A 25,000-nucleotide genomic window follows, 5' to 3' on the forward strand; every position below is an offset into this window, starting at 1 on the left:
TATATACACACATATACATAAAGTGACCAAAAATGATATAGATAACATTCAAGGTTGGAGTCACTCACAGCCATGTTTACATCTGGCTGCCGCCCGCCCAGCTTTGAGTGGTGATCTTGAAGCCATGGATACGACATGATGTTAAGCACAGCCGGCTTCCCAACACCAGAATATGCCTGGAGTTAAATTTGCCATTTTTCTACATATTTTTATTATTATTTCTGGACATAGTTTGACCTTATACACCAGTTTTTTTAATGGAAATCCTTACAGTATGACCTGTCGCTGTGTAAAGTATTTGTTTTAAAAACCATGTAATTATGATAATCTATTTCACGAAAAAAAATATACGAAAGGTTCCATTTTGTCATTTGTGTCCGTAGGCCTGGAACTTTTGTAAAATCTAATACAATTTAACACTTAATTAATTAAAAAATGAGGTAGTGTTCAATAATACTAGAGGTTTCTCGAAAAAAATTACGTGCGAAATTGAACGCGAAGCCATTAGAATGATCTAATGCACATGTATAATAAATAATTGAGTTAACTGAATAAAATTTTCACGCTTAAGTAGCCTTCTTGTACAGAAATGAAATATATTTAAGAAACGGCATTAGTTAATTACTAATCATTATACATAGGATATTAATTTAGTTAGGAGATTGAAAAGGTTGAACATATTAGATGTATAAAAAGACACTTTATGATACAAGGAGGTGGAGCCAATCAGAAGGAATAAGTATTTCTTATAGAAACTGAAAACAAATTTCAATGGTGACTCTGTGTAATGGATATTTAGGTAAAACTCACATAAGCTCGTCCAGAAGAGGGGAGGGAGGGGGGGGGAGGGTAGGAAAAGTGTTCAAATGAAAGAAAAGCAAAACTGGAAAAAGGATCTAAGATAAGGGAAAAAGAACCTTTGTCTGAGCTCACAATCACATGACCCCTGTGAAAAGGTACAGAAGGGGAATTGAAGAAGGGCAGAAATTAGAAAAAAAAGGTATTTTTTTCAAGCAAAAAAAAAAAATCAACAGGATTTTGGAAATTTTATATAGAAACATAAGGACTGCAGATATAAGGCTATGACAGAATGAACATGTTAAAAATGAAAAGAGCTGAAGGATATTAAAAAAAGAAAATTTATACCAAGTAGTAGTTGAATAAATTGATGAAAGAAAATGAAAAAAAAGTTCAGACTGACAAACCGACGTATAATATTTTAACAGTTCTCAAAGATAGCAATACTAAAGAGATGCGTCTTATTTAAGGGGCATCAAATCCTGTGTAAAGGAAATTATGAAAACATACAGATGAATTAGAAGAAGGAACAAGTAACAAGATAAAAAATACACGCACATACACAGACACACACAGAGATGCACACACACATACACAGATACACACAGAGATGCACACACACACACACACACACACACATATATATATATATATACATATATATATATATATATATATATATATATATATATATATATATATATATATATATACATACATATATATATATATATATATATATATATATATATATATATATATATATATATATATATATATATATAAATATCTATCTATCTATCTATCTATCTATCTATCTATATATATATATATATATATATATATATATATATATATATATATATATATATATATATATATATATATATATATCACCACTCGTCTATTTTGAGCTTTTAAATCAATTTCTGATTTCATCATCTCCTATTTCATGACAATAGTCCTCAGCCATATAGGCCTGGGTCTTCCAATTCATCCATTGCCTAGTGCAGATGAATTGAAAGTTTGGTGAACTAATCTTCCTTGGGGAGTGCGAAGATCATCCCCAAACCATTTCTATCTACCCTTCACCATGATCTCATCCGCATATGACACCTGAGTGATCTTTATTATAGCTTCATTTCAAATCCTGTCCTGGCATTTAACTCCCAATATGCTTCTGAGGGCTTTGACCTCAGATATACAATATCTGTTGGATATGGTTTTGTTTTCACACCACGACTCATACCCATATGGTAACATCGATCTCACAAAACTAATATATAACCTGACTTTTATTTATAGTTTCAAGCGATTTGATTTACAATTTTTGCTTAACCTAGCCAATGTCTGATATTTTTTTTTTCTTATCTTTCATTAATATTCACTTCTAAAGAATATGCATCAGAGATCATGGTCCCTAAATATGGAAATCATTCTACTGCATTAATCCTTTATCGTTTCAATGATAATTCAACTTCCATTGCATATTCCGTTCTCCTCTTCACTATCTTTCTTTTATTCATCTTCAGCCTAACCTCATGTGATATTTCATGCATTCTAGTCAGCAAGATTCGCTAGTAAAAACAGCGTCATCAGTATACTATAGGTCCACTTATTTCCTGTTACCAATCCAGTCCAATCTTTCTCCCCAACTGTTTTCTGCATTACAGAATCCATGAGGTGGATAAACAACATAAGTGACAAACCATTCCTTTGGAGTATTCCACTGATCACTGGAAACTCATTTGAAAGGAATTCATTGACATCAACTTTGTACAGACTTAATAAATTTTACATATTTAAGACGAACTCCATATTAACACAGAACTCTCCACATAATTGACTGGTGCACACTATCAAAGGCTTTTTTATAGTCCACAAATGGCATGGAATGGTAATTTCTATATTCTACACAATGCTGTACAACATGGATTGAAATGAAAATTTAGTCGAAACAGCTTTTACCTTTGCTAAATCTTGCTTGTTCATATATCAGCTTTTCATCAGTCTTTCTCTCAGATCTATCCAAAAGGACCGTACTATATATGTTCATGATAACTGATGTGATTATTGCAATGTTATATCTGCTTTGAAACCTAACCGATGCCCATTGCGTTAGCCTATACGAGTATATATATATATATATATATATATATATATATATATATATATATATATATATATATATATATATATATATATATATATATATATATATATATATATTTGTGTATATATATGTATATATATATATATATATATATATATATATATATATATATATATATATATATATATATATATATATATATATATATATATATATATATATATATATATATATATATATATATATATATATATATATATAATGAATGACATCTTCGCATCTACGATGCTTCAGATACACAGGTAAGGGAAATGAAACAACCCATATTTGTTGCAATCAACCAAGCTTTAGGAAAATCAGCTTTCCCATTTATATGGCTAAAGCTTGAACATTAACTCTAATTGGTAGACACTAATTTGCTATATAAGTAAAATTTTATTGATGAGGCGATAAACAACAATATTACTGAAATAAGATTAATTATATTGCAAAAATACAGGTACTTCAATCGCAACAAATGCTCTTAGAAATAGACTGAGATAGTAGATTGCAAGAGCAGCTACCACCACTTGAGATACTAACGCTAGAGATTTATGGGGTACTTTGACTGGCCAAACAGCACTACATTGGATCGTTTTCTCTGGTTACAGTTCATTTTCCTTTTGCCTAACCACACACACTAAATCGTTCGGCGTATTCCATAAGTATTCTTAACTTTCATCATACAATTGACAACACCAAAGAATTCCTCCTCACCCAAGGGGTGAACTATTGCACTGTAATTTTTCAGTGGTTACTTTCCTCTTAGTAAAAGTATAAGAGACTTTAGCTATGGTAAGCAGCTCTTCTAGGAGAAGGACACCCCAAAATCAAACCATTATTTTTCTAGCCACAGCCTCTGTACCATGGTCTTCAACTGTCTTGTGTTAGAGTTCTCTTGCTTGAGGGTACACTCGGGCACACTTCTCTATATTATTTCCCTTCCTCTTCTTTTCCGAAAACTTTTATAGTTTGTATAGGGGATATTTATTTTGATGTTGTTACTGTTCTTGAAATATCTAATTTCTCCATATTTCCTTTCCTTACTGGGCTATTTTCCCTATTGGAGTTCCTGCTTTTCCAACTAAGGCTGTGGCTTAGCAATCAATATAATAATAATAATAATAATAATAATAATAATAATAATAATAATAATAAATTAACACAAAAGCGTAAAAGAAAAAATCAAGCGAAGCATGCAACTCTCTGAGACAGATGAACATCTAAAGAAGAGAATATAAAGTCTTGAACGTTTAACATCAGATTTTTTACAAGATACTAAAAAGATCATGCGGCAGAGATCAGTACAGAACATGTAAAAGAAAAACAGGCAGTTGAATCATTCAAAGTTGGAGATAGCTTTTAAAAGAAAAGTGACTTGAGAGAAGTGAGCAATGGATATTAGGTGATTTTGCTACATCTATCAGGGAGGAAAAATCCTTTTTATTCAATGCACATCCAGTTCGATCACTGATACCTTTATGGGAGTCAATTAGGACCCCCAAGAGTTGGTTTGAGCGACTGATATATTAAGTTCCAAACTTCCATCGGGGACAATTATAATTATACAGTTGAGGAGTGACTCAACTCCCGTAGATTGTCATTCTTTCTAAAAATGCTTTCTATTATCAGAAGATGGTTTAAAAAAGAAAATAACAAGGGGATACAAATCAAAAAGGGCTTTTTCAAGTTTCAATTTCAAATTATTATAATCATACATTGCCTTCTTTGTAACAAATAACGCTGGTTCTCTAGTTGGGATATCTGATGTGACCCTGTTTTTGCTATTAACGAGTGTACCATATATGTTTCATGCACGCTCGTACATTGTAACGTTTTGCTTTTCATCTTACCATTCGCTTTTCTATCCACCGAAAATGAACCAATCTATATAGACCTTATACCTCATTTTTCATTTTGTTTAAATTCTTGTGGCGTTCTTGCTCGCAATTCCTGGTATTTAAGGTGTGATTTATCATACCCATGTAAAATGCATATAATATCTAACGCAGAATGGATTGGTATTTGGACTGACATTTTGCATTTGAATTGGTCATAAAAAAAAGAAAAAAAAAGAGCATTTAGTTCTTTTCAATCAGAATCTGGTTAACCTAACTAATATGCGTATACCATCTCATGTATTAGGATACCATGTGAAACACTACCCCTGCATCGATAAAGGAAGGGTAAAAAATAAGTTTTGCCATGGAGTATCTACACACAACTAACTCTTGCTCATAGAGTTTATGCTTCAACTGAAAGAAATCACAATTTGATCTTAGAAGTAACCCTTCTTTTCCATTGACAATTGATAAATTACCTTAAATTATGTCCGTTTCAGTTATTCGACGTTTTTGAATGCCTTATCAAATAAAACTAGGTGTAAGTATATCAAGAGTCTTTTAGTCTATTCATACGGAAGAATTTTCACTCAAATATCTTTTATATCCATATTTTTTTTTATAGCAATGTGTTATATATCTGGTTAAAGATCTATATGCCTAAACATTTATAGATAACACGAAATAACTAGAGGCTGGCAGTTTTTCCTAAGTGGAAATCCACGCCGACGAAGGAGATCAACATCAAAGGCAGTCTTCATTAATAACAGTTTTGCATTTAGGTTGTGTTCCTGCTGTTCCTTTGCTACACTTTCAAGAACCTTCACCTTTACATCTTCCTCTAAGAATTCTGAGGATGTCCAGTAATCGAATGCATGTTTAATTCAGCCCTTCAAACAGGAGTCATATAGGAAAATCATATGCAAGTAATAATCATTTTTCCTCCTTGAGCTAAAAATTCTTCGAAAGTGTGGTTTGCCTAAATATTGTCATATGCTTGGATTATTATATACCGATATTATTAAAACAATTCAATATGCGCAATAAAGAGAATACCTCGGGTTGAGCATATATATACATTCACAAACACACACACACATATATGGTTGGCCCATTTTGTGTAGGAATTCCATCAGTTTCTCATATTCATTATGTAACAACACTGTCTTACATACCCCCGAGAATTACATAGCTTCCAGATCCACAGGCTGACCCAATTGATAGCATATGATTTAATATAAAATTATTAGGATTACCATGCAGTTGACCTGCTCATCAGCGTCAATGAGTTCTTGGAACTCGAGGTGACAAGTAGGGTGGCCTTCTACAGATATGAGATAGGCTACTTTTATAGTTATTTACGACGATCGTGGATCCCCGAGTACCTGTAGATGTGCACGCCCCTGTTTGCAGTACGGTCCTCTGGATCTTGTATGGCGTTATGAGACAATCCACTAAGCTTCTTGTGATGATTCCCTTTGTATAAATTTGTAAGATTATTATTATTATTATTATTTTTTGTAATTCGTTGTTTATTAAGTTAAGTTTAATATTTAGGTTAGTTTGTCTGTGTTACTATGGGTTTCACAGACACTGCAAGTGCGATTTTTTGCAATTATTCTGTAACGAACAGTCGTATCAATATGAGATGTTGCTATAGGGTATTACACCCAGTGAGGAAATTTATAGGAGTATCATGAATCATTTATTGTAAATAATAAAGACTTTTGTACCTATACCAAGAGGCCAAACTCATTAGCCAAGCAAGAAAACGAACACCAGGTTGGAAGAGCTCCGCCTGCCTACAACCCCCTTCACCTCCAACCCCCATTTTCTTCCTCCCCTCTCCTTTCTTCCCTCACCTGCCCTACGTCTTTCCTTCTCTCTTTCTCTCTCTCTCTGAATGTTGCTTTGATTTAAACATATTTTTTTACGATTTTTTTTTTCTATCAATCTAATAATTATTTACATAACCAATACCATAGAGAGAGAGAGAGAGAGAGAGAGAGAGAGAGAGAGAGAGAGAGAGAGAGAGAGAGAGAGAGAGAGATGAGCAAACCAGTGAATAAAGCAGTCAGTCATCTGATAGGTAACAACCGATTGAATTGTTCCATATCTACAACAATAAATATTATAATTAGATAAGATAGATAGATAGATAGAGTGCTTGATATAAAAAAATCATACAAAATAAGTTGCAATTTAAGCTACCTTCTCACAAAGAGAGCATGAAGGGAATGGAAATAACGGAGAGGGATGGATGGCGTGGAGGTGGAGAGAGATAGCTTGAAGCAGGGGGAGAGCAGGTGAGGGATGAAAGGAGAGGGAGGGAGGGGGTGGAGGTAGAGGTTCTGTATATTATTGTTCGGTTTTGTGACTGGATAATTGAGATTTTGCCCTTTGGCATAGGGGCAAGTGTCTTTATAATTAATAATTAACGATTCATTATACCCCTATAAATTTCCTCACTGGGTGTAATACCCTATAGCAACATCTCGTATTGATACGACTGTTCGTTACAGAATAATTGCAAAAAATCGCACTTGCACTGTCTGTGAAACCCATAGTAGGTGGAATAATATTAAGTTTCCCATTTATTTTCTCTTTCTACCTTCTACGTATCTTAGTTTATTAGGTTAGATTTTTTCTGGCCAGTAATTTGAAAGGTAGCTGCCTGAAATGTCACATTTAAAATTTTCCTATTTCTTAGCTTAGGTTTAATTTAGTTGTAGGTGATCTCTTAAAGATCTTAAGGTTGGTTTTCCCTTGATTTGTATATTCATTTATATTTATTATTATCGTTACCAACCATTACTTATATATTTTTTTTGTGTGTAAATAAATATTGTAGCTTTTGTTGAGGTGTTTGTTCTTTTGTTCCCAAGTTGCTGTGTTACATTTTTACTGACCGCAAATTCTGAGTAGAGACAAGAACCCTTGAAATTACGGCCGTAAATAAGGTCGTAACGATCTGGCGACCGTGACAGGAGTTGCGTTCAAGTGTACACAGTAATTGGGACTTTGGAATGCTCCTCAGTGGGGGTTATAGTATTTATTTTTGGAAATACCTTTCCCTCCTACCACTATGGATAATTTGGAGGACTTTGAGTTTAGTCCGGCAGAGTTCTTAGGGTCTGCCGACTGTATTAGTCATTTACCAATACTAGGTAAGGAATATCTGGTTAGTTTTGCTAGATGGTTGGGCATTCCGTCCAAAATGACGTATACAAAGAGGAAGTTACTAATAATGGTAAAAAACAGTGTTATGCAAGGTTTGGCTGAGGCTGAAGGGTTACTTGGTGAAAATATTAGTGATAGGGGTAGTGAATTAGGAAATGATGATAGGGTAGTTGCAGATAATAATGGCATTAGTGGTGGTGCAGGTTTTTCGTTATTTGATGATCCTCATTAGACTGGAGTTATTTATGCGGTCCGGCCAATTTGCTGCCAAAGGGAGATATATCCACAAACCCTTTCTTGTCTGAAGAGAATTTAGGGCCAGCAGTTCCTACTGTTCCTGAAAATTCTAATTCAAAGGAAATTAAGGAATATGACTTAATTTGTAAAATGAGTTGTTGAAATTGGAACATGTGGAGAACGAGAGGGTGAGGAGGCATGAGATAGAAATGGCCAACCTTAATTTGGAAATGGCTAGGTTACCGGGGGCTCCTAACCAATTTCGTACCCCACGAGGCAGTCAGCCCGATAGGTTTAATATTAGTGCTGCATTAAAATTGGTCCCCATTTTTAATGAAAGAAATGTTTCAGAATTCTTCAAGGCTTTTGAGAGGGTGTTTATACGGTTGTCTTGGCCACCAGAGATGTGGACAGTGCTGATTTAGTGTAAATTGGTGGGCATGGCAATCCGAGTATATAATGCCATAGAGGAAGGGATAGCCAGGGATTATCACAAGGTAAAGGCATTAATTTTGAAAGCCTATGATTTGGTCCCAGAGGCATACAGGTTAAAGTTTAGAAATTTTAATAAACATCCTTCCTTATCGTATGTAGAATTTGCCAGGTTCAAGGAGGAACAGTTTGACAACAGGTTGAAAAGTCGTCAAGTTGTCACTTTTTCTTCCTTGAAAGAACTCGTGCTTTTGGAGAAGTTTAAGAAATCTTGCTCCAAAGAACCAAGAATTTATTTGGAAGAAGTAAAGGTCACTTATTTGGGTAAGGCAGCTCAAGTGGCTGACGAACTTGTCTTCACCCATAAAACAGGTTCAGGCAATTTCATAAGCAAGGATAAAGGTAATAATGTAGTAGAATCAGCGAATTTTCATAAAGGAATAAGAGGTGATAATAATAAGCCTAAGAATTCTGTAGTTCAGAATAATTTCCTTGCTAGTAGGAATGGAAAACTCACGAGTAAACCTGGTACTCGTGTATTTTCCAATAGAGGTAGTTCTGAAACGAGAAATATTAATATGAAGACTTGTTTCTTGTGTAAAAAAACCGGTCATTTCCAAGCTCAGTGTCACGCCAGAATAAATTATCTTCAAAGAAATAATCCTGTGGCTTTAATGCCCAGTGCTTCTCCTGACGTAAAATTACCCATAATTGGTAGTGATAGTGGTGGTAATTGTACACCCAGAGATGGAAATAATAATCCAAAGGAATGACTGAAATATGATAAATACATATGGTCTGGTAAAGTAATATAGAATTCTCTCATTATTGATGTTAAGTTTTTAAGAGATACAGGGTCTGCTCGGTCGTTAGTGCTGGAAAGCAGTTTGAAAGGTTTGGTGAAGTATTCAGGGAACTTTATTGTTCTGGGAGGTTTCCCGAACACAATAGTTTCGGCTCCTTTAGCAGAGGTAATGTTTTCTTTCCTTGGGTATTATGGAAAGATCGAGTTGGCCGTTATCGAGAGTCTTCCTATAGCTGGTATTGATGGCATATTAGGAAATGATATGATTGATAGTGATGGCTAGGAATTATTTCCAATATTGTCAATCAATAAGTGTCCAGTGGCAGTTACCACTAGAGCTGCAGCAAGAGCTGCAGACATATTAAATAATAATGAGTTAAACTTGAGTTGTTCAGAGGTAGACGTAGATGTAGGACGACCCGGGTCAGTGGTAAGTAGTGTAATAAGTAGTGATAATGTAATTCCCGATTGGGATCGAGCAGCTTTTATTGAAGTCCAGAAAAGAGAGACTAATTTTGATTTGGGTGATACTTCTGACTTGACAAAGCCTCGATTCTGGGTAAAAAAGGGCCTATTATATATAGTGAGTCGTCTACTGGTTGCTAATGATCCCCAATTGTTCCATATTGAGCAAATAGTGGTTCCTTCTCAATTTCCGAGACAAATATTAAATTTATCTCATGATGATTCATTCTCTGGTCATTTTGGTGTCTGGAAGACGTTCCGTAGGCTGGCTAAATATTTTTGGTGGCCAGGAATGAAATCATCAGTAAAACAATGTGAAAGAATGTCCAGTGTGGCAAGTGGTAGGTAAACCTAATCAGACAATTGTAAAAGCACATTTATATCCCATACCAGCTATTGGCGAGCCATTTAATGAGCTAGTAGTTGATACATAACGCCCTCTGCCTAAAATTAAAACAGGTTTTATCTATCTACTGACTGTGATGGATTCGGCATCACGATTTTCCGAAGCCATTCTCATGAAGAGAATCCCAGTTGGTAATTTTATTTTTGAGGTATGGAATCCCTCGTAAAATACAAACTGATTTTGGAACTAATTTTACTAGTAAGGAATTTTGAAGTAAGTGTGCAGATCTGGCCATTCTGCACACTACTAGTGTTCCTTACCATCCAGAGAGTCAGGGAGTGGTGGAAAGATTCCATCGAACTCTTAAATCAATTTTAAGGAGATATTGTTATGAGCATTGAGAGGAATGGGATAAGGGTCTTCCTTTTGCTCTTAGAAGTCATCCAAATTCCTCCATGGGCGTGGCTCCTTTTGAATTAGTCTTTGGACATAAAATACGGGTCCCATTAGAAATTTCATATGAAGTTTTGGAATTTGATCAAATAAAGGAGACGAACGTGGGTGAATTTGTTGATAACCTAAGAGAGAAACTTTCTAGCGCCTGGAAGTTTGCTGGAGAAAATTTAGCTAGCGCTCAGGCTACTATGAAGAATAATTATGACAAGAAAACTCGAGCACGGTCGATTGAGCCTGGGGAATTAGTTTTGGTGCTGGGTACTGATTCGGATAACTTCCTTGAACCAAGGTATAAGGGGACTTGGAAGGTGTTGAGGAAGTTATTATGAAATAGAAGCTCCCGGTGTAAAAATTTCAAGTTACCCCCAGTTTCAAACTACCCCCCCCCCCCCCGGTAACTTGAAACCGGTTTCAGATTACCGGTGTGGGGGGGGGGTTAGTTTGAAACCGGTTTCAGATTACCGGTGTGGGGAGGTTAGTTTGAAACCGGTTTCAAGTTACCCCCTCTGTTTTCAAGTTACCCCCTCATCGGAGTGATAAATAATTAATGTGACATCGCAAATATGTATCATGCATTTATTGCTGGTTTCGCAGCAGTAGGAAAAGTAGTTTAATTTTGTATTTAATTAAGACCAAATATTGTGTATTAGTGAATTATATGACACGTTAAAAGTCACAGACTGTAATTTATGGTTTTGTAATGAAGGCAAGGTAAAATTTTATTTTATTTCAGTGTTTGTGTTATTGACGATTTTTTCGTATTTAAGACCTAACGTGTCATATAATTCACTAATACACAATATTTGAAGTTACAGACTGTCATTTAATGTTTAGTGATAACGGTGAGGTAAAACTTCATTTTATTTCAGTGTGCGCGTGATTATCGAGATTTTTTTCTCCTTTTTTTTTATCTCCAAAAGATTATATTCATGTGCTTTAGGTGCATGAGCTTCGGGCGGCAATATGCCTGGAGAAATTGACACAAAAATCACTCAGAATAAATGGTGTTGATTTTTTTATTTAAACAAATGCATATATATATATATATATATATATATATATATATATATATATATATATATATATATATATATATATATATATATCTATATCTATATATATATATATATATATATATATATATATATATATATATATATATATATATATATATATATATATATATATATATATATATATATAGATAGATAGATAGATATAGATATAGATAGATAGATATATATAGATATAGATATATATATATATATATATATATATATATATATATATATATATATATATATATATCTATATATATATATATATATATATATATATATATATATATATATATATATATATATATATATATATATATATATATATATATATATATACCTTTTGAACAAGGGCAGCCAACGCGCAGCTTAAGGTGTCAATCACCAAAACTTGTTTGCGGCGGTGCCGATTCTCCTTAATCCCGATGCTTTCGCTTCACTAAGACAAGGGAAGCAAAATAACAAAATAGGAGATATGGCATACACGTTGACACATTTACACTGGGTCAGTTCACTGAGACCTTTGGTCAAATCCTATTAAATGCATGAAGATTAGCTTCCTCATTCACTGTCTTGCACAATAGGCTTCCGTAAAAACCATGGTAAGTTCTCAGCGTCGTGTTTTTAGCCCAGAAGAAAGAAAAAGAACATACAATGTCTATCAGTTTTTTTAAATGGGAAAATGATAATGAAATTGTTAAATTTGGAATTGACCAAACAATCAAACGTGTCACAGATGCAACCAACATATCAAAAAGGACTATGTTTCAGATTTGCAAGGAAAATTGGGTCAAGGGTATTAAGCATACTGATAATAGTATTAAGGAAGACATGAAAATGGTGTGAATTAACTAATTCGTTGAATCTTTTGTGATAGCACTAACTTCATCTAACGAAGTCACCATAACCACGTTTGCTAACACAACCTTAGTTGTAAAAAATTTTTGTCGATTAATTAAATAAATTCTAAAACAATAAAATCACCTCTGTAAATATACCATATTAAACATTGTTAATTAAATCCTTTGTAAAGAATCCTGTCTTTTAATAATCAATCAGAATTGAGATATGAATTCATTTGATATCAAAATTAAGATTATTTCTGTTAGTATGATAATCGTTTTATAAAAATTTTGCTCTTTGTTATATTTAAGAGTTTCAACTTGTCACCACGTGGTTGCAAACAAAAAGAGCGAAGAAAACAATTTGGAGAGAGTATCAAATTAAAAGATTATATTCTTAAACCGTCCAAATCCGGGTGAATGACTTATTAGCTGATCCTTTTCTCCTTTTCTTGGCTCGCCCATAGATTAAAGCGGTCAAGCCAGGTGTGCTTTATAAATGACCCAAGAGAACTGGCAATGACGCTATTGGGCTCCGAGTTTGCTCTTAAAATGGTTTGACTATACCCATAAATGCAATATAACAATAGAACTCCTTGTGTCCAAATATCTTTTTGTTTATTCATATATTCTGTCAGTGATAATGCATAATAACTTCGTAGTATTTGGATGCTATGCACGTGGAAAATAAAAGCTCAAATATAAATTACCAACATGCATGTTGTCGTGAAGACAGAATTAACGTTGTGTAAGCTACTGTTAGCTTGATTCAATTTAAACCAGATGACTTTAAATTTGGTATGAAGTCTCGATTACTAGGTATTGCTGTTTTGTCATTTGAAGAAATGAGTAATAAGAAAGAATGGAGCTATGACAAAGGGGCAGAAGTCTTATATAAACCACATGAAAATGTATAGGTGACTATGTTGCGATGTCTTTTTTTCTTTTATTTATGATACATTTAGGTAAAATTCTTAAGCATTTTATAACAGTTTTTTCAATAATTTTCCATTTCGAGATCAACAACAGAGAAAAAACCCAATTAGGGGCTAGACGCACCATCAAAAAGCCCCTGTCCGGAGAGAAGGTCCGGGCAATCTAAAGAAGAAGAAGAGAAAAAAAAATCCATACACGAATCCATCACTTACTATTCTGGAAGATGGTTTAAATAGGATTTAATTTAGCCCATGATAACACAGCTGCCTGCCTTCAGGCAAAAATCAGTTGTTTGATTAACACAAGCTGTGTTCAATGTAATCCATAGAGTGCTATAAAGTGTAATGAATTTACCGTAGTCCAGGTGTTTTCGTATACAAACAACCAATGTAAGTACAGTAGAAGCAAACATGTTTTATTAAAACTGTTTTAATTGCTTACAATCTTGCTTTATTAAAAGTGTCCATTATTTACAGATATCATGAATGATACAGTATTTACAACATACATACAAATATATATATATATATATATATATATATATATATATATATATATATATATATATATATATATATATATATATATATATATATATATATATATATATATATATATATATATATATATATATATATATATATATATATATATATATATATATATATATATATACACGCACACATAAACAATATATAACGGACTTTGAGCGAAGCAGAAAATCTATTTTTGGGTGAGGTAGCCATGTCGTCCTGATGAAAGTTCCTATTAGGTAGCTTTCTAGGGTATATATATATATATATATATATATATATATATATATATATATATATATATATATATATATATATACACGCACACATAAACAATATATAACGGATTTTGAGCGAAGCAGAAAATTTATTTTTGGGTGAGGTAGCCATGTCGTCCTGATGAAAGTTCCTATTAGGTAGCTTTCTAGGGTATATTTGACAACAGGGATATTCCCAGAGAAATTTACCTTAAGGTATCCAGAATTCTAACTCCTGGTGCGAATATCCCTAAAAATCTCACAGGGATATCGCATAATATCAGAGGACGTATTCTTGACACGTCACATAGCTATCCTCGCCCCGAACAGTATTAACACTTCGAGGGGGTATAGTGACAAGAATCTGAAACGAGAATGAAAAGAGAGCCGCTCATAAGGCATCTCTCCTATTCCGTTTCCAGTGTGTATCTGATGAAGGCGGTAGCCCCCTCTTTATTCCTTTTAGTGATATACGAGGTGTTACAGATACCGTACTATAGGGAGGGGTCAGCAGGCCCTTTTAAAATAAAAGGAAGGGCAGGTCCATCAGGACGACATGGCTACTTCACCCAAAAATAGATTTTTCGCTTCGCTCAGAATCCGTTTTTTGGGCTCAGGCCATGTCGTCCTGATGGAAGTTTACCAGAGCATCACTGTATCTGTAGATTCTCAATCAGTGCCGTACTCTCAAGAAAGTATTTTCCTGGTTCGTCTAGACCTAGAGACCTATGATGTTACCGTCATACATCATTTCATCTAAACATGAACTATGTTAGTGCTTCCTGCCCCCTACAGGGAAGAGACGTACTTGACTCTGGAAAAAGTCTCGAAGAGTACATAAAAATTTATGGATGACAAAATGACAAGCTTGTATAGAGGTCTCGCCCTATACAATATGAAGCAAAGTTTGTATAAGAGTTACCAATGTCAGAATGAATTTGTGACACCTTCCCCAATGTGACTACTCTTATGAAGTATTGGATAATGGTTTTATCCGCATAGAAACTAATTTTGCCTCTTTGCCACCAACCCGTTAGAGTACCACGTCAACCCTTCCAAGGAAGGGTTAGAGTGAGCGGACTTTTGCTTGAATCACGGAACAGTCTCGAAAGACATACCATGATAAAAATATCCGTATTTTAATCTTAATGCTCAGTACATTTCTAATAAAATGAGTGTGGGCGAATAAGATGCACGGTTCACTATGAACTAGTTTATTAAAATTTAATAAACGTACTTATCAGATCAACATTTATAAAATTTATAAAATGTGGATGATATGCGTAAAAGGATAAAGGAAAACAGTCAATAGAAAATATTGTTTCATCTACTATGAAACAGATTTGCCATTTCAATTGAATTATTAATAATAATGATATAGTCTGTATACTGTTTACATACACTAGCGTAAAAAATGCTTGGCACAAGTGTCCGTATATGCTATAGATTACCAACGTCAATGGAACAGTTCGTAAGGACACTTTCGTGGCCTATCGCTCAGCGTGTAGTAACATACAGTGACTACACGGCCACCCTCCTAATTAATAGTCCCAAATTAATTACACTGTTCTTGGCAGATTTAAAACAGAAGGTTAAAAAATTCTACCTGCTGCTACCACAGATCTCATAAGTTTCTCCACTTGCTTTGCATAGTACATAAAGAACGCCTTTGATGACTACCAGCCGGTGTGTAAACAAGGATGTTCAAAGTCCATATAATTAAGGAAATTTTATGGAAGAGGGAACTTTCCTCGGATCATGACTAACGGGTGTACTGTCTGGATCCGTTCTGCGAATAACACGGGTGAGTTTCGCCCATAGTTATAGATAACTTTGAACACAGGGTTTCTCTTCTGAACAGCTGTCCTTCCATAAAGTCTGAAGTTCTATGAAGATAGACCTTTAGGCACTCCACTGGACAAAGTGATGTATCTTCCTTCAGAGGGCAGATTCTCTAGGGACCCCACCTGTTGGTGGGTAGCTTGTTCCTGGAAAGAAACGTTAGGTCTGGAAATAGATTCAGTTCTCCCTCCAAGAACTGGATGTGGCCTTCCTCTCTAGAGAGAGGCACTATTTCATAACTCGGGCCCCCAAAGCGAGTACAAACAGAAATATGACTTAAATTCAAAACCTTCTAAGCACATTCCTCATTGTTCATTATTTATACACAATGAGGAATCATATCTAATGACCATGCAAAGGGCCTTTGGAAGTGCTAGAGGGCTGGTTCATTAAGAACGTTGTAAGAAAGGTCGACCTGTAAGGCATAAGGTTTCTGACTTGTCAAGGCAGGCTGGAACAACAGAATTGTGTTGGCTGCTAAACCTTGCTCATGAAGGTAAATGAAGAATGATAAGTAGGAATCTGTCGGGATTTCTTTTGGTTTCTTTGCCTTGACAAAGGATAGCTATCTCTTCCCTGAAGCCTCATAATGTCTTCTGGTTTCCTCCAAAAGTCTAAACTGACTTTGAACACCGAATCTTTTTCTCATTGTTAAGAAAAGAAAATCATGAGATGTAGGTTCCATGTTTTCTGTGAAGGAGCGAAGACAGTCGACTTCTGTATTCGCTGAGACAGGGATGGATCCAGTAGCGGTACGAATTTTAGTCGTGGTTCCAATGCCAGAGGGAACCACACGGTATTTGGCCACATGTGGGCCACTATTGCTGCTTTCCCTTTGAAGGATCTCAGCTTATCGATGACCTTCAAAAGGAGGTTGTCTTGCGTTGCAAAGAGGTCTATCTGCAGCTCTGGGACTTGACTCGAGATGAAGGAGAAAAATCCTGCGTCAAGGGACCATTCTGACTCTATAGGTGTAAACCTAGATAAAGCGTCCGCTGTCACATTGCGGAACCCTTGAATGTGAACTGCTGACGGGTGCCATTTCTTCCTTTCCGCCAAACGGATTATGGCCAACGTCACTTGGATCTCTTCGCGCGTTTGATGCGCATTTTCTCCAGACTCCTGTTGCATCTTTAAGCTGTGCTTTTAGCACTGGATCTGTTATCGAAGCAAACTGTAGAGAGCCCAGTACTCTCTCCTGTTCACGTCTTGATATCCGTTTGGATTTCAATAGTCTCTCGACAGATCCTGTTATTTCTTTCCTCCTCTTACTAGGAATGGAAAGCCGATGTGACTCCAAATTCCAGTGGATTCCCAACCACTGAAATTTTTGACCTGGAGAAAGACGAAACTTTTAATGTTGATCTTGAATCCCAGATGTTACAGGAAATGGAACACTATCTTAGAAGCTTGCATGCATTCTGTCCTGGATGCTGCCCACACCAGCCTGTCGTCCAAGTAGGCTACTACTTGGACCCCCTGTAGGCGTAATTGATGGACGGCTGCGTTCGCGAGCTTCGTGAAAATCCTTGGGGCTATGTCTAGCCCGAAAGGCATGGCTCTGAAGGCGTAAAGTTTTCCATGTAACTTGAAGCCTAGGTAGGAGGAGAGGTGACGATTAATTGGAACGTGCCAATAAGCGTCAGACAAGTCTATAGAGACAGTATATGCCCCTCTGGTCAGTAGGGTCCTTATGTGCTGAAGCTTGAGCATTCTGAACTTGTAGTTCACTATGAACTTGTTGAGTGGCGAAAAGTCTAGAATAACTCTAAGTTTTTCTGATTTCTTCTTTGGAACACAAAACAGCCTTCCTTGGAATTTTATGGACTTAACCTTCCGGATTACTCTTTTGTCTAAGAGTTCTCGGACATATTCTTCCAGAACGGGGATGAGTGTTGGAAGAATTGAGGAAATTGAGGTGGAGGACTGCTCCAGCTCCAACCTAGTCCATTTTTAATTAGGCTGTGGGCCCGGGGATCGAAGGTCCAGCGATCCCTAATTAGCTGTAGTCTCCCTCCTACTGGAAGTATCTTACTTCTGCTGTTGTGGATCTGAGGCCTTACCTCATTGACCACATCCTCCCCTGTATCCCCTTCCTCTTGAAGGGCATCTAGAAGAACCTCTGGCTGTTCCTCTAGCTCTCGAACGAAAGGAAGAAGTCTGCCTTTAGAAGGCTGGGTTAAGAATTGGCGACTGTGTCGCTACTTGTTGAGGTACCAGCTGGTACGTGGTTGGAGGTTGTGCCACTATCTGAGGCACCGCGGTCACAGCATGTTGTTGTTGTTGCTGTCGGTAGGGTTTAGCCGGCCGATAGGATGGCCTAGGCCTTTTTGTCTTCCACTTGGGTTGGAGACCCTCATCTGGAAAAGACTTTCTCTTGAGATCTAAGCCCCACTTTTTGAGAAGGTTCCTATTCTCTGTGGCGGCCTTGTCTACTACCTCTTTAACCACTTCATTGGGAAAAAGGTCTTCACCCCAAATACGAGAGGAGATCAGTTTCCTCGGGTCGTGCCTCACTGCAGCCGAGGCGAACACGAACTCTCTACAGCAGGGCTACTCAACTATTATGAGGAAAGGTCCAGTTAGACAAGTTCCACTGTATACATAGGTCCAGAAATTTTTATTACATGAAATCATGAAAATAAAACAACAAATTCGAGAACATGGTAGTAAACCATGATTTTTATTAATTTCATATTCACTGCTTGTTTTATTTATACAAATTTTTAAAACGTGGAAATAAAAATATTAAATTTTATACCCAAAGTATAGCAAGACTTGAATGTTTTTCTTTATAAAAACAACTGAAATTGAGAGTTCTAAAATGAAATACTGTTTCATATTATGGTATTTTAATAATAAAAAATTACCTCTTTTAAATCATAACAGGATATGAACATCCCCTTTCAGAAAATAAAATGAATTTTCAAATTAAAAAAAAAATCAAAACACCACAACAAGAATTTAGTGAGAGAAATTGCACTTTTTGCTTTTGGCTAGTTCCCGAAATTTTGGCACTAATGGAGTAATAGCGAGTCGAAGGCAGTGGTGGAGGTGTTCATTGGTCATACAGGAGAGAAAGCAGAATCGCAGCATTAAGTGGAGCCAAACATCGTGAGAATTTGCACTGCTAATCTATGAAGAGTAGGAAAATTAGCAGGGGATCCTTTTTTGGACCAAAATGTTTCTGGTGTACAATCACAGAATACTTGTTTCAGCGCTACATTCTCTTGAAAGTCATTAAGTTCCAGTTGGATTTTAGCAGCATCTACCCATTTCCAGGTGAGATTTGCTTCGATGGAAAATTCTGTGATATCTGTCACTAGAAATGGGTTTTGAATGAACAGCAGCAACTGTTTTCCAAGAACAAAATCATCAAAGCGAACCTTAAAATTGTTGATCAGCTTCTCAATAAATTGGACATATTTAGTGTCTGTTTCATCTTTACGTTCCTCCAAAAGTCTTGGAAAATGGAAAAGTTGGCTCTGAATATTATCCTTGAAAAGTTAAATTTTTTTCTGGAAAGCTCGAATTGCTGAGATCAAGTTGGAGATAGTGTGTTTTTCCCCTTGCAGTTTGACATTGAGATCATTCAAATGTGACATTATGTCTGCCAAAAATCCAACACTTTCAATTTTCTTGTCATCTTTCAAAATTCAGAAAATGCCTTTGCCTTCACACTGTTTTGATCCTCCAGGAAAGTCTGCAACTCCTTCCTAATTGCCCAAAATCGCTCCAAAACATTTCCCTTACTTAGCCATCTCACATTATTGTGCACAAGTAAATCGTCATAGCTTGCAATGACCTCGGTAAGAAAGGTTCGTAGTAGACGATGTTGTAGTGCTGACGTTGATTGAAGGAAGTTTAATAGCTTCTTAATAGTCTCCATTACTTCACCATATTCATCTCCCAGACTGGCACACAGAACTGATTGGTGGATTATGCAGTGGTAACTTATCATGTTACTTAAATATATTTTCTTCTCCTGGGGCCTGGGGTCCAACTACAACACTCAGAAGGTCCGGATTCGGACCGCGGGCCGCCAGTTGAGTAGCCCTGCTCTACAGGATCTCCTAGCTTTAATAAAGCTATAGAGATCCTTCGTAACTGTGGCCAGATGGGTTTTGTCCACAACCATGAACATGTACTGGATCTTGGGGTCACTTGCTATCGTTTCTAGTGTCGTTTGCAATGACATCGATGCCGCAAGTCTTTTCTTTGTCTCTTGCTCTCGACGCAAGAGAACCTCCGACAGTTTTGGAAGTGCCTCACCGAACTGGCGTTCAGCAATATCAGCTTCCAGCTTCCCGACTGAGAAGGTAAGGTGTACATCCTTCCAATCTTCTTGGTCCAAGGACAAGGTCAGAGATAACGGCTTGCAGTCCTCCAAGGAGGGGCATGGTTTCCCTTCCTCCACCGTCTTTAAGGCTGCATTATATCCATTTTCCAAGAATGGAAAGGCTCTGGTAGGAGAGGCCACAACGGAGAGAAGCTTCTTACTCAAGGCAGGCACCTTTGAGTTAGTGAAGCCCCTCTCTTTCATCGAGCTCGCTAGTAACGTCTGAGTTTACTATGGTAAAAAAACTACGACCTCCTTCGGCTCCCTGTCCTCCTTTGAGGCTGGCTCCTTCCTAAGATGGACATAGCAGTCCGGATAAGAATCTTTGTTGGGCCAAAATTCCACTTCTTCCAGGGGAATTGCTCCCAACTTTTTGGAGATCAAGATCTTCTCGGTTGTCATCGGCATGTGTTCGGTATACCTCCAAGGATTAGTATCCGAGCATAAAGGAAGATCCTTCATGCTGAGCCGCTTCTGGGGACCACGTGATGCTGCAAGTCTACGTATCTCCAGTTTCATTGCAGCTTCCTTCTCATCATCCTTCCTTTGAATTTGTTGGATCATCTCAACAATGAAAGAAAGAGTCCTTCCCAGTTCATGTGGGATAGCAGACGATGTAGACGGAATAGGTTCTGGGTCCGGAACCAATGTAACCGACACTTCGTCAATTTCTTCCTCTTCTACTTGAGGAGCCTGGAACAGCTCCTCCTCCTGACCTTCTCCTAGAAGGTCCTTCTCAGTAGAATCCAACACCTCCGACATCCTATCGTCCGTTTGGATGTCTTGAAGGGTGGCTGAGACTTCAGAATCTACCGGATTCTGGACAATTGGTATCTCCACCTGAGGCTGGGGGATGATTGCATCAGCCGATGCTTTAGGGAAAAGGTAGGCCCTCATCTTCTCATCTGGAAGGTAGGGACCTGAGGTGTTTTTCTGAAAACACCTCACCCAGGATCGTAACGTTTCCCTGGCAGCATCCCCTGACTCCGTTGACTAAGGGTCGTCAAAAGCCTCAGTAATCAGATTAGAACAAACTGTACAAACCTGAGGGTCCCAATAGCGGAGATCACCTCTGGAGGCTGCGCATGCTGCGTGCCTCCTGCAATATTGATGCCCACAGGAGTTTTTACTGCGGACATTACAGAACACACTCCCGCACTTCGGATGGTCCTCCTGTAAAGAGAAGAAAAATCCATGAGTATCAAGTGAAGAATTTCCCTTATATTGAGACATTTAGCTTATATAGAAAAGCTATAAAAGAAAGAAGGAAAGACACATACTTGAATTTCCTGTCCAGTCAATTGCTGAAATCTCCTGAGATATTAAAACTAAGATTAATTCTATTCTAGAATACCTTATGTAATTTTTTAAACGGAAATTTAAGGTATAGTTCACACCTTGAGATAAAGTTTTAATATACGGGATAGAAAGAATACAGAAAGAACTTACTTTCTATGTATTGTACGGTCTCAACAAAAGGCTGTACAAGATAACATTAAGTATGATGAAGAGCTTTTAGTGTTATCACAAGCACTGTACAGCAGTTTCTGCTAATGCAGTGTGTGCTACACTACGAATACAGCAACTACTGTACATCGCATGCTGTTGTGCCGGCGTGCCCCTGCACGTGCCAGCCGGCAACTACCCCTGTATAGTTCAAAGATATACTATCTTCAATTAATAGGCGGCAGCCCCCTGATTCGCGACTGTGTGCCGGCCAGCAATCATTGCCAGCCAGCAATCATTGCCAGCCGACGGCTGAAAACACTAATACCCGGCTGCCGGCTGTTAATCGTAGTGGCCAGCATATTCAGGCTGTGTTTCCACTGCTGGCCGGCAAATGTAATAAAACCCTTTCCCGTCGACAGTAGCTAAGAACCAGAGAACCTCCACCTGCCCGGCTGTCGACTGTTAAGCCGGAAGCCGGGTTAGGGGTGCAACACAATAGTCAGAGAAACAGTATGGATGTAAGGTTATAAGGCGGCATTGCCGTACGACCTTCCATCCAGAATGAGTGAACTTATGGAAGGGGAGAATGTAGCATTCAGGCTTCCAAAGAATCCATAGCCTGCCGGGCTCTACCGACAGACATGGAAGGGAGACCAAGGGAGGTCTGGGGTTCACTCTGCAAAGAAAAAAGGGTCTCTGCCGGGTGACACATAGTGCCAGCTAGCAGAGAGCTGAGCCTGTCCTCCATCCTAACCTATACTAGGTACGGAAGTAGGACTGCGGCCAAAAGAAAATAAAAGAATTAGAGTTGGGGAAGGGATAAGGGTCTTATAGACTTCGTTCTGGCAGGAGACACTCAGCCGTGAGGGAAGCTCATCCTATCCAAGAGTTGTCTATTAGGGAGGAGGACTGGCAATACTTGCTAACCTCCTCCCAACCAGAACAAAGTTGGGTGAAGTTATTTCTCCGGGCAACAGAGAAAACTCATTCTCCAGCCCGAGAAAAACAACACAGGACAGTCTGCTAGGGCACTAGAGGAAGGAATCATCCTTCCAACATGGAGTAGGGAAGCAAAGCTTGGAAAAAACATTCAACAATATTTTACATGTATAAAATATTTGCCTATACAGTAGCTACAATAATATAACATTCGGAAAAACTTATATCATGCATGAAAGTACTAGTGCCAGACGTCTAGGCTACGAAGTCTCACGAAGGGCAAGATCGGTACCTTGACCCGTGTTGAAATCACCGAGTTAAAACTGACAATATGATATAAGCATTCCTAGCGGAGCTAAATAGCTAAATTATTAAAGCGTAATAAACCGGGAACGTCGCTCCAGCTAACTAAATGACCCATAAGAGCAAGCGATAGCATCCAGGATGCCTCCGGTAGGAAACAGCTCTTGTTTACGTTAAAATCACTTTTGATTTAATTCAAAACGACAAGAGCTTACATTTATACATAGTAAAGATAATACTCAACTTCATAGAGGCAGAATAGGCCAGATAAATCATCAAAATGTTCAATTAAATCCAAAATAACGAGAGAACACAAGGGAAAAAACCGAGTGGTAGAGCTAGACGAAAATGAATAAAGAGGGCGCTACCGCCTTCATCAGATACACACTGGATACGGAATAGAAGAGATGCCTTTTGAGCGGCTCTCCTTTCATTCTCGTTTCAGATTCTTGTCACTGTACCCCCTCGAAGCGTTAATACTGTTCGCGGCGAAGATAGCTATGTGACGTGTCAAGAATATGTCCTCTGATAATATGCGATATCCCTCTGAGATTATTTAGGGATATTCGCTCCAGGAGTTAGAATTCTGAATACCTTCTGGTAAAATTCTCTGGGAATATCACTGTAGTCAAATATACCCTAGAAAGCTATCTAATAAGAACTTCCTTCAGGACGACATAGCCTGACCCATATATATATATATATATATATATATATATATATATATATATATATATATATATATATATATATATATATATATATATATATATATATATATATATATATATATATATATATATATATATATATATATATATATATATATATATGTGTGTGTGTGTGTGTGTGTGTGTATACATATATACTTATGATCAATATGTTGAGTGTACCGTATATAATATTTGCTTGCAATATAACTATGAAATATTTCAAATAATGGAAAAAATAACCGGCAAAATCAAATTCCACCTCGTCTCCATCTCGGAAAAATATGCGCCCATGCCTGGTAACAGAATTTCCAACATTTATTAGCTAAGATATAAACCTAAAACGGATAAGGGATGGATATTAATAAACGATACCAATAAGTGAAACAGTACATGTATATACATATAACCTAATGATTGTGTTGACCCTGATCAAAAGCAATTTATTAATATTCATAAATGATGAGATCCTGCGCAAAAACGAGGAGGGTAGTTTGAAACCAGGGGGGTTGCTTAAAACCTGTTTCAAATTACCCCTGAGGGTAGCTTGAATCCGGTTTCCAACTACCGGGGGTAAGATTTGGAAGGGTAATTTGAAACCGGTACACCGGGACCAAACGAAAGTGTCGAATTTTTCACATTAACAGACTGAAATCTTATGTCTCTGGTAGATCTGATCCTTTGGAAACCGGGTATGAATCGGTTTCTTTAGTGGCAGAGGTGCTTCCTGATGGGTCTGAGGAAATAATTAATCAAGTACGTTTAGATGCTCTATCCAAGAATGTGCAATATTTGTATGGGTTAGATGAGCATATGAAGCATCTTCATCTAAATCAAAGAAGGGAAATGGAAAGTTTAATTTATTCTTTTTCAGATTTGGTTAGAGACTCTCCCGGATTGACTAGTTTAATTGAACATGATGTGGTAGTAGGAAAAGCTTCACCAATTAAACAAAGCCCTTATAGACTAAATTCCAATAAAATGGATATAGTCAATAAGGAAATAGAATATATGTTGAAGCATGATTTAATACAACCTTCTTCTAGTCCTTGGATCTCCCCTATAGTATTGGTGATGATA

This window comes from Palaemon carinicauda, chromosome 5 (genome assembly GCF_036898095.1).
Source record: "Palaemon carinicauda isolate YSFRI2023 chromosome 5, ASM3689809v2, whole genome shotgun sequence".
Taxonomy (NCBI): domain Eukaryota; kingdom Metazoa; phylum Arthropoda; class Malacostraca; order Decapoda; family Palaemonidae; genus Palaemon; species Palaemon carinicauda.